Here is a 9,480-nt window from a genome sequence, read left to right on the forward strand (position 1 = left end):
TAAGGCTTGAGATGAAAAATAAGACAGATCTAGCTATCAAGTGGGCCACACTGTAAATGGCAGTTGGGAATTGAACGTCTACCATTGAAACCCTTTTAGGATTTAGAGAAGTTTTGGATCATTACGAAATTTGTTTTTCTTCTTCATTCAGGTCTTTGTGACCCTATGCATGAACTTAGACGGGGAGGATTTCTCACAAACATCACAGTGGGCCCCACTTGAGTTCCCATCGCCGGACCGTCCATCAGTGCTCGTCTCTGCACGCCAGCCAGAGGAAGGCAGGGGTATTTTCGTCCTTAAATTCGGTGTCCGTGTGATGAGGTCTAAGTGCGTATGTTAGGTTTGTATTGCTTCATAAAAACCACTGGATAAAAGGTGGGGTTCACAGTCGTAAATTTCTCAGCCAGTGGTTGGTGCTCTGTGGACCTGAACATGATGTATCGTCTCGTCCATGCCGTCCATCCATTTTTTTCGGATAATTTAACACCTTCGATACAAAAATTAGGTAGATCAAAATCTCAAGTGGGCCACACAGTGTTGATTGAACTGTCATCGTTATTCATCCAGGTCTGTATGACGTAATTTACTATTTGAAATAAACATTAGATAGGACCTAGGAGGTTTTTAATGGTAGACGTTCAATCACTACTGTTTCCCATGGTGTGGTCCACATGAGACTTTTTTCTGCTCATTTTTGGCATGGAGTTTTCAATTGATGTTTAAAAATGGATGGACAACGTGGATAAAACACATAGATCGTGATGGGGCCACATAGCACCGACGAATAAAATAATTGGAATAATGATTTTATGTGGTGTGGTCTACTTGACGTTTGGATATGCTTCATTTTTTGTCTGAATCCCTAAGGGCCCGTTTGGCCGGGTGGATTGGAAGGGATTGAATGGTAATAGGGTGGATGGCATGGATTTCTAGGTAATTATGGCGGTGTCAGTGGATTGTCTGGAGATCCATGGGATTGCTATAACCCTGGATTGCTAAATCCGGTCTGTTTGGCACGCCCGGCTAATCCCGGGATTAAACCTTCTCATCCCTTCCAATCCCTCAAACCAAACACGTCCGGGGCAAATTTGAACGGTTTAGGGTGGATTGGATGGGATTTAAAGGTAATGATGGTGTTGTCAGTGGATTGTCTTAAGATCCATGGGATTGGTATCACACCACCGACCTTGTTTGGCACGCCCGGCCAATCCCGGGATTTAACTTCCAATCCCTTCCAAAACCATCCAATCCCTTCCAATCCGACCGGCCAAACGGGCCCTAAAATTATCTTTTAAAGTGGATTGACGGAGTGGATTTATCTAAAGGTGGGCTCCACGGAGTTCACTACGCCGTCTGCTTCCGTCTCGCCCAAATCCGCTGCGCTCTCTCTCTCTCTCTCTCTCTCTCTCTCTCTGTCTGTTCCTCTCTCACCCAAGCCCCTCTCCTCCTCCCTGTCGCCCTAGTCCCCTCCCTCTCATCTCTCTCTCTTCATATCGATCTCTCACCCAAATCTCTCTCCTCTGTCTCTCTGTCGCCTTAATCCCCTCCCTCTCCTCTCTCGTCATCTCTATCTCTCACCCTCCTCTTTTTCTTCCCGCTCGCTCTCTCTTCCTGCTCTCTCTCACTCTCTCACGGCTGCCTTGGGCTCTCTCCAGCCGCAGCAACTCGATAACCCATCAGGTATCTTGATCTATACGCTTTGCGAGTTTTTTTTTTTATACTGGTTATGGTGGGGATTTACTAGATCTAGAGCTAGGGTTTGGATTTCAGAAGATTGAAGTGAGAAGATGCTTTTTCCTTTTCCATTTTTCTTTGCATTCATGTTATATATTTTCTGCTTCTCCGAAGATTTCAGTATTGGGTAGTTGTACTGTTTAGGGTTTGAGATATGTTGTTTTTGTTCTTCGATTCATTGCAGTTTTCTTGATTTTGTATTGTTTTAGGGCTTGAGATCTGTTTCAGTGGTTCCTAAGGGCCTGTTTGGATGCCTGTAAGTTGGGTAAAATGTAAATGACTTACAGGGAAGTCAATTACAGGTGGTGTTTGGGGGAGGAAATTCACCTGTAACCTGTAAGTCACTTACAGGCAAATCTTCCAGGAAACTGCAGGGGGCTGGGGGTGAGAAGTCACTTCCCTGTAAGTGACTTACAGGCTCAACGTTTGGATTTTTGAAAAGAGGGAAAGGGGGAGAAATGCACCAACAGTCTACCTGCAATCAGCTCCAATTTCTCTCTCTCTCTCCGTCTCTGCAATCAGCTCTCTCTCTACACCTCTCTCCGGTTGCTAGGGTTACAAGCTTCTTTTTTTTCTTGCTTTTGAATCCGCCCGATTCGGTGAGGCCATGACAGTGGGGCCCACCTTATGTATTGATATATCCACTGTCCATCACTTCTGCAATCTTGTTTTAGGGCTTGGGCCAAAAAATGAGGCAAATCCAAATCTCAGGTGGGTCACATCACGGGAAACAGTGATGATTGAACGTCCACCATTAAAGACTACATAGGGCCCATTGTTATGTTTATTTGCCATCCAACCTGTTGATAAGGTCACACATACGTAGATAAGGGAAAACATAAATATAAGCTTGATCCAACTCTTTTGCGGCCCACAAGAAATTCTATTGGTGGGCATTCAATTACCGTTGTTTCTTGTGGTGTGGCTCATCTAAGATTTGGATTATTATTATTATTATTATTTTATCGGGCCATACCTCATAATGAACTGTTGAAACATACATCAAGGCGGGTCCCATGGTCCAGTCCATCATGGTGGACCATTGCTCTTATATTTTTAATTTTTATTATTTAGCCATTGCCCATTAAGATGGACCATTTTTATTTTATTAAACCATCTTGTGTGTGGTCCCATAAATTATACAATGATTAGGCTCTATTAAGGCTTTCAGGATTGGCGTTGAGTGAGAAAGACGAGTTGCTTCCAACAATTCGAATCATATACGATCCAACTCTATAAATGAGTTGTTATCAACCTTTGCTTATAGAGTTCTGGCTGATCTAATATCTTCAATGGCCTCAAAAGAATCCATAGTCTCTTTGTGGGATGTTTCTTTAGTGTGTTGCACTATTTTCTTATAGCCATTCTTCTTGTTGTAAATCCGGCAAAGAACCCAATCATCTAGCTACAACAAAAAGATTTCATAGCGAGCGCAATTAAAATTTTCCAATTGTTTCCTATCAATTCTTATACTAAGTTATTGCTCTATATTATAGGTATTTTGAATTAGTGGGCCCACTTTTATGGCTAACTTGATGAGTGTTTTAGCTTAAGAATTGGCTTAAACATTTATCTAGATGGGCCTAACAAAATTGTATATTTGGTGCCAAGTTTTTTTTTTTTTTTAATGTAATCATAACATATTGGAATGATTCCCTACGCTAAACTTTGTTCGATGTGAATATAAAGCTTCTTACCTGTAAATAACTTATAGGTTACCCAAACATAAAAACCAACTTACCTGTGAGTGACTTACAACCTACATCCAAACAGGATTACCTGTAAGTGACTTTCACATGTAAGTGACTTACCTGTAATTCACAACTTAAAGAACTTACAGGCATCCAAACAGGCCCTAAGGCGTTTCAATTCGTTGCTATGGATATTTTTTCCCTTTTTCATTGAGATTTGCTAGATCTAGAGATAGGGTCTGCGTTTCGAAAGATTAAAATGAGACTCGTGTTCGAATCCCTCTCCAAGTTCTCTCACTTCTCCATCCTGATGTTGCTCTTGTTAGAAGGTGGGATTAACCTCTCTCTCTCTCTCTCTCTTGCGTACACACAAACTGATAAGAAAACACACTCATCATTCTTTCTTTGTAGGCTACCTTTTGAATGATAGAGACAGAGCAATGTCTATGGGTTTGGAGTTTTGCTGCTGGAGCTCTTAACTGGGCTGAAACCTTTTGACAGGTCTGGCATCTCACCCTTGAGTTTCGTTTAATACATTCATGTTTATGAATTGGCTTCGGTATATATGATCCAACCCCAATTATTATCTTTCATTGCATTTGGTGTTTTCTTTCTTTTTTCTTTTTAAGACCATTCCATCTTTCCTTATTGCTTTCATGAGTTAATAATCATATCTTGACTGCTTAATCCTTTAATCCTTTTAAAAAAATAAAAAATAAAAATTCTGTGATGCCAGTGCATGCCATTCCAGCCTTGCTTTTCATTTGTCTCAACATTTAATTCTCTATTGGTTTTCATTTGTCTCAACATTTGATTCTCTATTTTTTTTTTTTTCTGTGATGCCAGTACCTGCCTGCTCAGTTTATTACTCAAAAAACTCCCTTTCAAATTCAGGTTATTGAAACCAACCAAGATTCCAAACCCCGCCCTTCTTCAACCTTAGTTGCAGGATCCTTGTAATAGGTGCCGCTCCTGCTTCGAATCATGCTTCAGACTCCTGTTCATGTCCCACTTCCTAGACATTTACACTTGATAACATTTGCGGACAGACGCTTCCCTGCTCCTACATCTGAATCTGTTGTCTTGCTTGCCTCACGCTTCATGCAACCATATTTCCGCCACGCCACCAGTCTATGAAAAGATACTCTTGCTTGGTCTTGCTTAATTATATTCAGAAAGTTCAAAAAATTGTACTGGATGCATTTAGAGAAATCATAATACTCACAAAGTACAAATGGTTGAAGTTGCCATCATTGAAAGTCTAACCGGTCTTTGATATGGAGGAATGTTATAAACGTTGATGGTCAATGTTATGTTGAATGTAATTTGAGAATGTGTTCCCAAACTTATATTTGATTCCTTTCCTTGCGTGTGCTTGCATTTCTTGCAGTTTTTGGTACATGGGTCACTTCATTTTGCCTAATAGTTATCTCTTCTCCTTTTGTTTAAGAGATTCATGTTAAACAGAAGTTGAGTAATTCCTTCATGAATATCCTTGTCTCAGTTCAGGAAGACTACAATGCCGTTTATACACTGTCATGATTTGCATCCATCTAGATGTTCTCAATTACCAATATCATGACAAGTATTACCTTATAGGTGCATGTTGATGGGAAATGGATGATTGATGAGCTTTTAATTTTCCATTTCTATATTTTTCAGATTTTTTTATTTTTTTATTTTTGATAATTTAAGAAAATCAGAAAATCTTACAATTTGTGGTACAGTAGTGATTTTGACAACATTGTGCTATTCATAAGTGATGGACCACAGTGGAAAAAGCTATGAATTTCACATGGCAACTTTAAGAGAGAAGGGAGTTCTTAATTTATGGGATTCTCAGGAGTCGAGTGCTCCTATAAGATAAAGAATCAATACTCATTAGGCATGCATACATTATTATGTAAATTAACGAAAATACATGGGAGTCCAACCAATCAATACTCATCAACTTCAGTGTCATGTTGGGTGATTTTGCAGCAAGCTATATATGGTAGTGTTTGATTGACCTTTCGAAAAAAAAAAAAAAGGTTGTGTTTGTATGGAAGAAATGTTGTGTTCAACCCTGCAATACAGGTGGGATCCTACTCTTGGTCAAGTCCTCTCTTGGATTATCCAGTCAATCTGATTGTTAGACTATTTTTCTATGTTAGCCGAGTATGCATGTGGGTGTCAAGTATTACAAGGGTCAGTTTGACTGATCCTCTAAATGCAAATTCTCAGGAGATGATCACAACAAAGATTGGTAACTACTTGCAAACTTACAAGTATGACCATGTTACAATTATCTTGACTCCAGTCCATACTCTTTTTGGCTTTTTTAGTCATCCAGTTTTGGTCGTTGTTTTCTTCACCTTAACTATCTATGCGTAAGCCCGTGATTGAAGGGTTAGGAACTTGTAATCTGGAGGAATTCCAGGTCATCCTTCATCCATTGCAGTTCCTATCAGATCAAGGAGTTCGTAATGATAAAAATCAGTCCTTGATGTTCAGAATCCTGTCTAATCAAAATCTATAATTCCGAGTCCTTTTCAACTCTTTGAATGTGAACTTACCGTTTTCATGTGCTAGGAAGGAGGAAGGCATGTCGGTCAATCCAACTTTCAATGTGGGCCCAGTAAAAGAACCAACTTTCAACGGTGGACAAATTAAGTCCATTGTTTCCTTTCATGTGGGCCAATTGAGCATTAGATCTTCCTACTTTTTTCGGCTCAGGCCCTAAAATATTCTAATAAAACAGATGGACGATGCGGATATATTATATACATTATGGTGGGGCCCACGGATTTAAGTTAACATTTTTAGACCGGTTTTCTAGGTGGAATTACTCACTCATTTTCAAACAAGTGAAAAAGTAATAATTATTTCTTTACCAAGGATTTACCGGGATCATGGAAAATCAAACGGGCCCTTAAGGAAAAGGAATGGAAGCATCAAAACCCATTCAAGACACTTAACCCCGAGGATTCCTCTAACCATGGTACTTTCAAAAAAAGAAAAAAATCTTTAACACTTCAATTAGTGTTTTAACTTTTAAAAATGCATTGCTATCATAAATATGAACTAAATGTCTTTTAGATTCGTCTATTTAGGGCCAATGCACATACAATGGTGTTTTATGGAAATACAATGTTTGGAATTTGGATGATATATTTGATTTTGATTTTTTCTTTTTCTATTGTGTAGACTCACCGTCTCAAATAGGTTGGTTTAGGGCTTTGGAGAAATGGGTATATCTAGTTTTGGATGTTTGCGTTGATTAGGCAATTAATTATTTTTTTAATTTATGAGAAATGGAGATGGCTAAAGTCGTCGGTGAATGGTTGGACTTGAATTTCAGAAATGCCATGGTTTTTTATTGTTGCAAATGCCAACGACTTTGGCCGTCGAACTTTTCTCTTGGAAAGGTTGACGGTTTTAGCCGTTGAAGATGTCGGCGAGCAACACGGATGCCCCCCTTTCCCGACGGACCTTCCAATGGCTAAAAGCCATTGGGGAAGGTCATTGCCGTCGGTTTTTAGCTGTCGGCGTTGCCCTGTTTTTTGGGTAGTGAATGAACGCTCTAGAGTAACACCGAGACTATGAATTTGCCAATAGGTTTGGTATCTGTACTCTAGAGGAGGCTTGAGATCATGTTCTTCATCAATAGGAGCTTTGAATGCTTATTGAAGTGAGAAATCATAACGTATAAAGCATGAATTTCGTGTGGATAGAGTCTAGGATGAGTGGGATAAGCTTGGAATACACTAGATACTCTAAACTGCATAAATCCACAATTTTCATAAAGTTCCGGGTCCTGTATTTATATAAAAAAGTCCCCAACGGATCTATAACGGTTAGTTTTCGGTGCTATCGAGTGAACATTTAGTAGTATTGTGGTACCGAATTAGATCCTTAAGTTGCTGGATGGTGTTCGTCACTTTCGGTACTGCCTAACTATGTTCTTCAGTAGCATTCGGTGGTACCGAAATGTTTTGGGCACTCTCGGTAATACCGAAGGTGTCTTCAGTAGTACTAAGTGGCACTTCAGTGGTACCAAAGGTGCCATTCGGTGGCCCGTTTACCAACCGAATTAGAATAGATTTTCCTGTTTAAATTTTTGTCCAACAATTCATTCAACAACTTTGAACCTTCTAAAGCCGACATTAAAATGATAGAAAATATAAACTTGGAATGGCTTGAATAGATGATCTAAGCGGGTTTTCCTATTTGGGTTAGGATCATCTATAGGCAAGATCCAAATCGTAAAAGCTTCTTTGTATTTTGAACTTGTAACTTGGGCTTCTGCTCTAGCTGCATCATCGGTCTTCATTTGTCAAGGACCCATCTGACTACTTGACACAACTAGTCACATGATTGACAAACATAGTGTGCACGGTGAGTGCACTAACAATCTTTCCCTTTGTCAATCACATGACAAAAAACCAACCTAACCTAAAGACATCGTCATGGCTCATACCAATGACATATAAAAAAAAATGAAAGATTACATATCAAATTTTCAATTTACAACTCTAAACAATTTGAATATGTAATACAATAATGTTGCTCCCCTGTAGTTTCTGCCATGATCAACCTGTAAAAATAAGGAACAAACTCTACAGAACAAAGAATCATTGTTTTGGTGGGTAGGTTTCTTCTCCCCCCTTTTGTCAGTCATTGGCAAAGGATGTACCAAGAAGCATGCCAAGAACAAATAGATGATAAAGTTTAGTGTAGGGAAGAGAAGACATTCAATGCACCATAATGTTTAGAATAGAATATATCGGCCAATTGTTGCTCGGTAGGCACATGTTCTAGCATGATAATGTTTTCCTCGACAAGTTCACGTATAAAGTGATGTCAGATATCTACGTGCTTTGTTCGAGAATGTTGAACTAGATTTTTTGAGATATTGATAGCAATTGTATTGTCACAAAAAATTGTCATTGTAGATTGCTTAATGCCATAATCCATCAACATTTGCTTCATCCACAAAAGCTGTGCGCAACAACTACCGGCTATAATGTATTCAACTTCAGCAGTAGACAATGAGATTTGAGTTTTGCTTTTTGCTGTGTCATGATACAAGACAATTTCCGATATAGAAGCGACCTCCACTAGTGGACTTGTGATCATCAATGTTCTCAACCCAATCAGCATCTGAGTACCCAACAATGATGGTAGATGTGTCAAATGGACACCATAAGCCAAAGTCAGTAGTCCCAACCACAAATCGTATAATTCTTTTTACCGCGGATATATGTGATTCTTTAAGATCGGCCTGAAATCTAGTGCACGCACCAATGCTATAGGCAATGTCAAGTCGACTCGCGGTTTGGTAGAGTAAGCTGCCTATCATACTGCGATACAAGCGCTGATCCACACTCTTTCCATTTGCATCTTTAGAAAGTTTGAGAGTGGTGCTCATGGGAGTATTCTGAGTGTGGTTAGAGTCAAGTCCAAATCAAGTTATCAAATCTCTTGCATATTTGGACTGACACACAAATACACCATTTTCCAATTGTTTCACTTGCAATCCCAGAAAGAAATTCAGCTCACCTACCATGCTCATCTCGAATTCGGATTTCATTGATTCAGCGAATTCATGAGCAACATCTTCACAGGTGGATCTAAAGACAATGTCATCTACATAAATTTCGGCAATGAACAAGATATTCCCAGTATTTTGCGTAAGTAGTGTTTTATCAACATTTCCCCTACAAAAATGGTGATCTAGTAAAAATTGCATCAAGCGCTCATACCATGCTCGGGATGCTTGCTTTAGTCCGTAAAGTACTTTGCTCAATTTGTATACATGTTGAGGATGCTTAGGATCTAGAAATACTTTTGGTTGTTTAATGTATACTTCTTCTTCAAGTACACCATTGAGAAAGACACTTTTGACATCCATTTGGAATAATTTAAATTTTAACGCACATGCCATAGACATGAGAATTCTTATAGACTCAAGGCGAGCTACAGGGGCAAATGTCTCATCAAAATCAATGCCCTCAATTTGTGAGTAGCCTTCTGCCATGGGTCTTGTTTTATTTCTTACTACATTCCCAGATTC

General features: G+C 39.3%; 1 long non-coding RNA gene across 2 annotated transcripts; it reads left to right on the plus strand.

Annotated features, from left to right (window-relative positions):
- The first annotated feature begins 1,453 nt into the window (after nt 1–1,453).
- LOC131255529 (uncharacterized) lies at nt 1,454–4,814 on the plus strand. 2 transcript variants are annotated; one of them, XR_009176134.1, is made up of 3 exons: nt 1,454–1,680; nt 3,837–3,926; nt 4,272–4,814. It is a non-coding gene; the product is annotated as an uncharacterized LOC131255529 (long non-coding RNA). The 2 variants fall into 2 exon arrangements; XR_009176135.1 differs by lacking the exon at nt 1,454–1,680 and adding an exon at nt 1,690–3,754.
- The last annotated feature ends 4,666 nt before the right edge of the window (nt 4,815–9,480 follow it).

Source organism: Magnolia sinica, chromosome 9, assembly GCF_029962835.1.
Source record: "Magnolia sinica isolate HGM2019 chromosome 9, MsV1, whole genome shotgun sequence".
Taxonomy (NCBI): domain Eukaryota; kingdom Viridiplantae; phylum Streptophyta; class Magnoliopsida; order Magnoliales; family Magnoliaceae; genus Magnolia; species Magnolia sinica.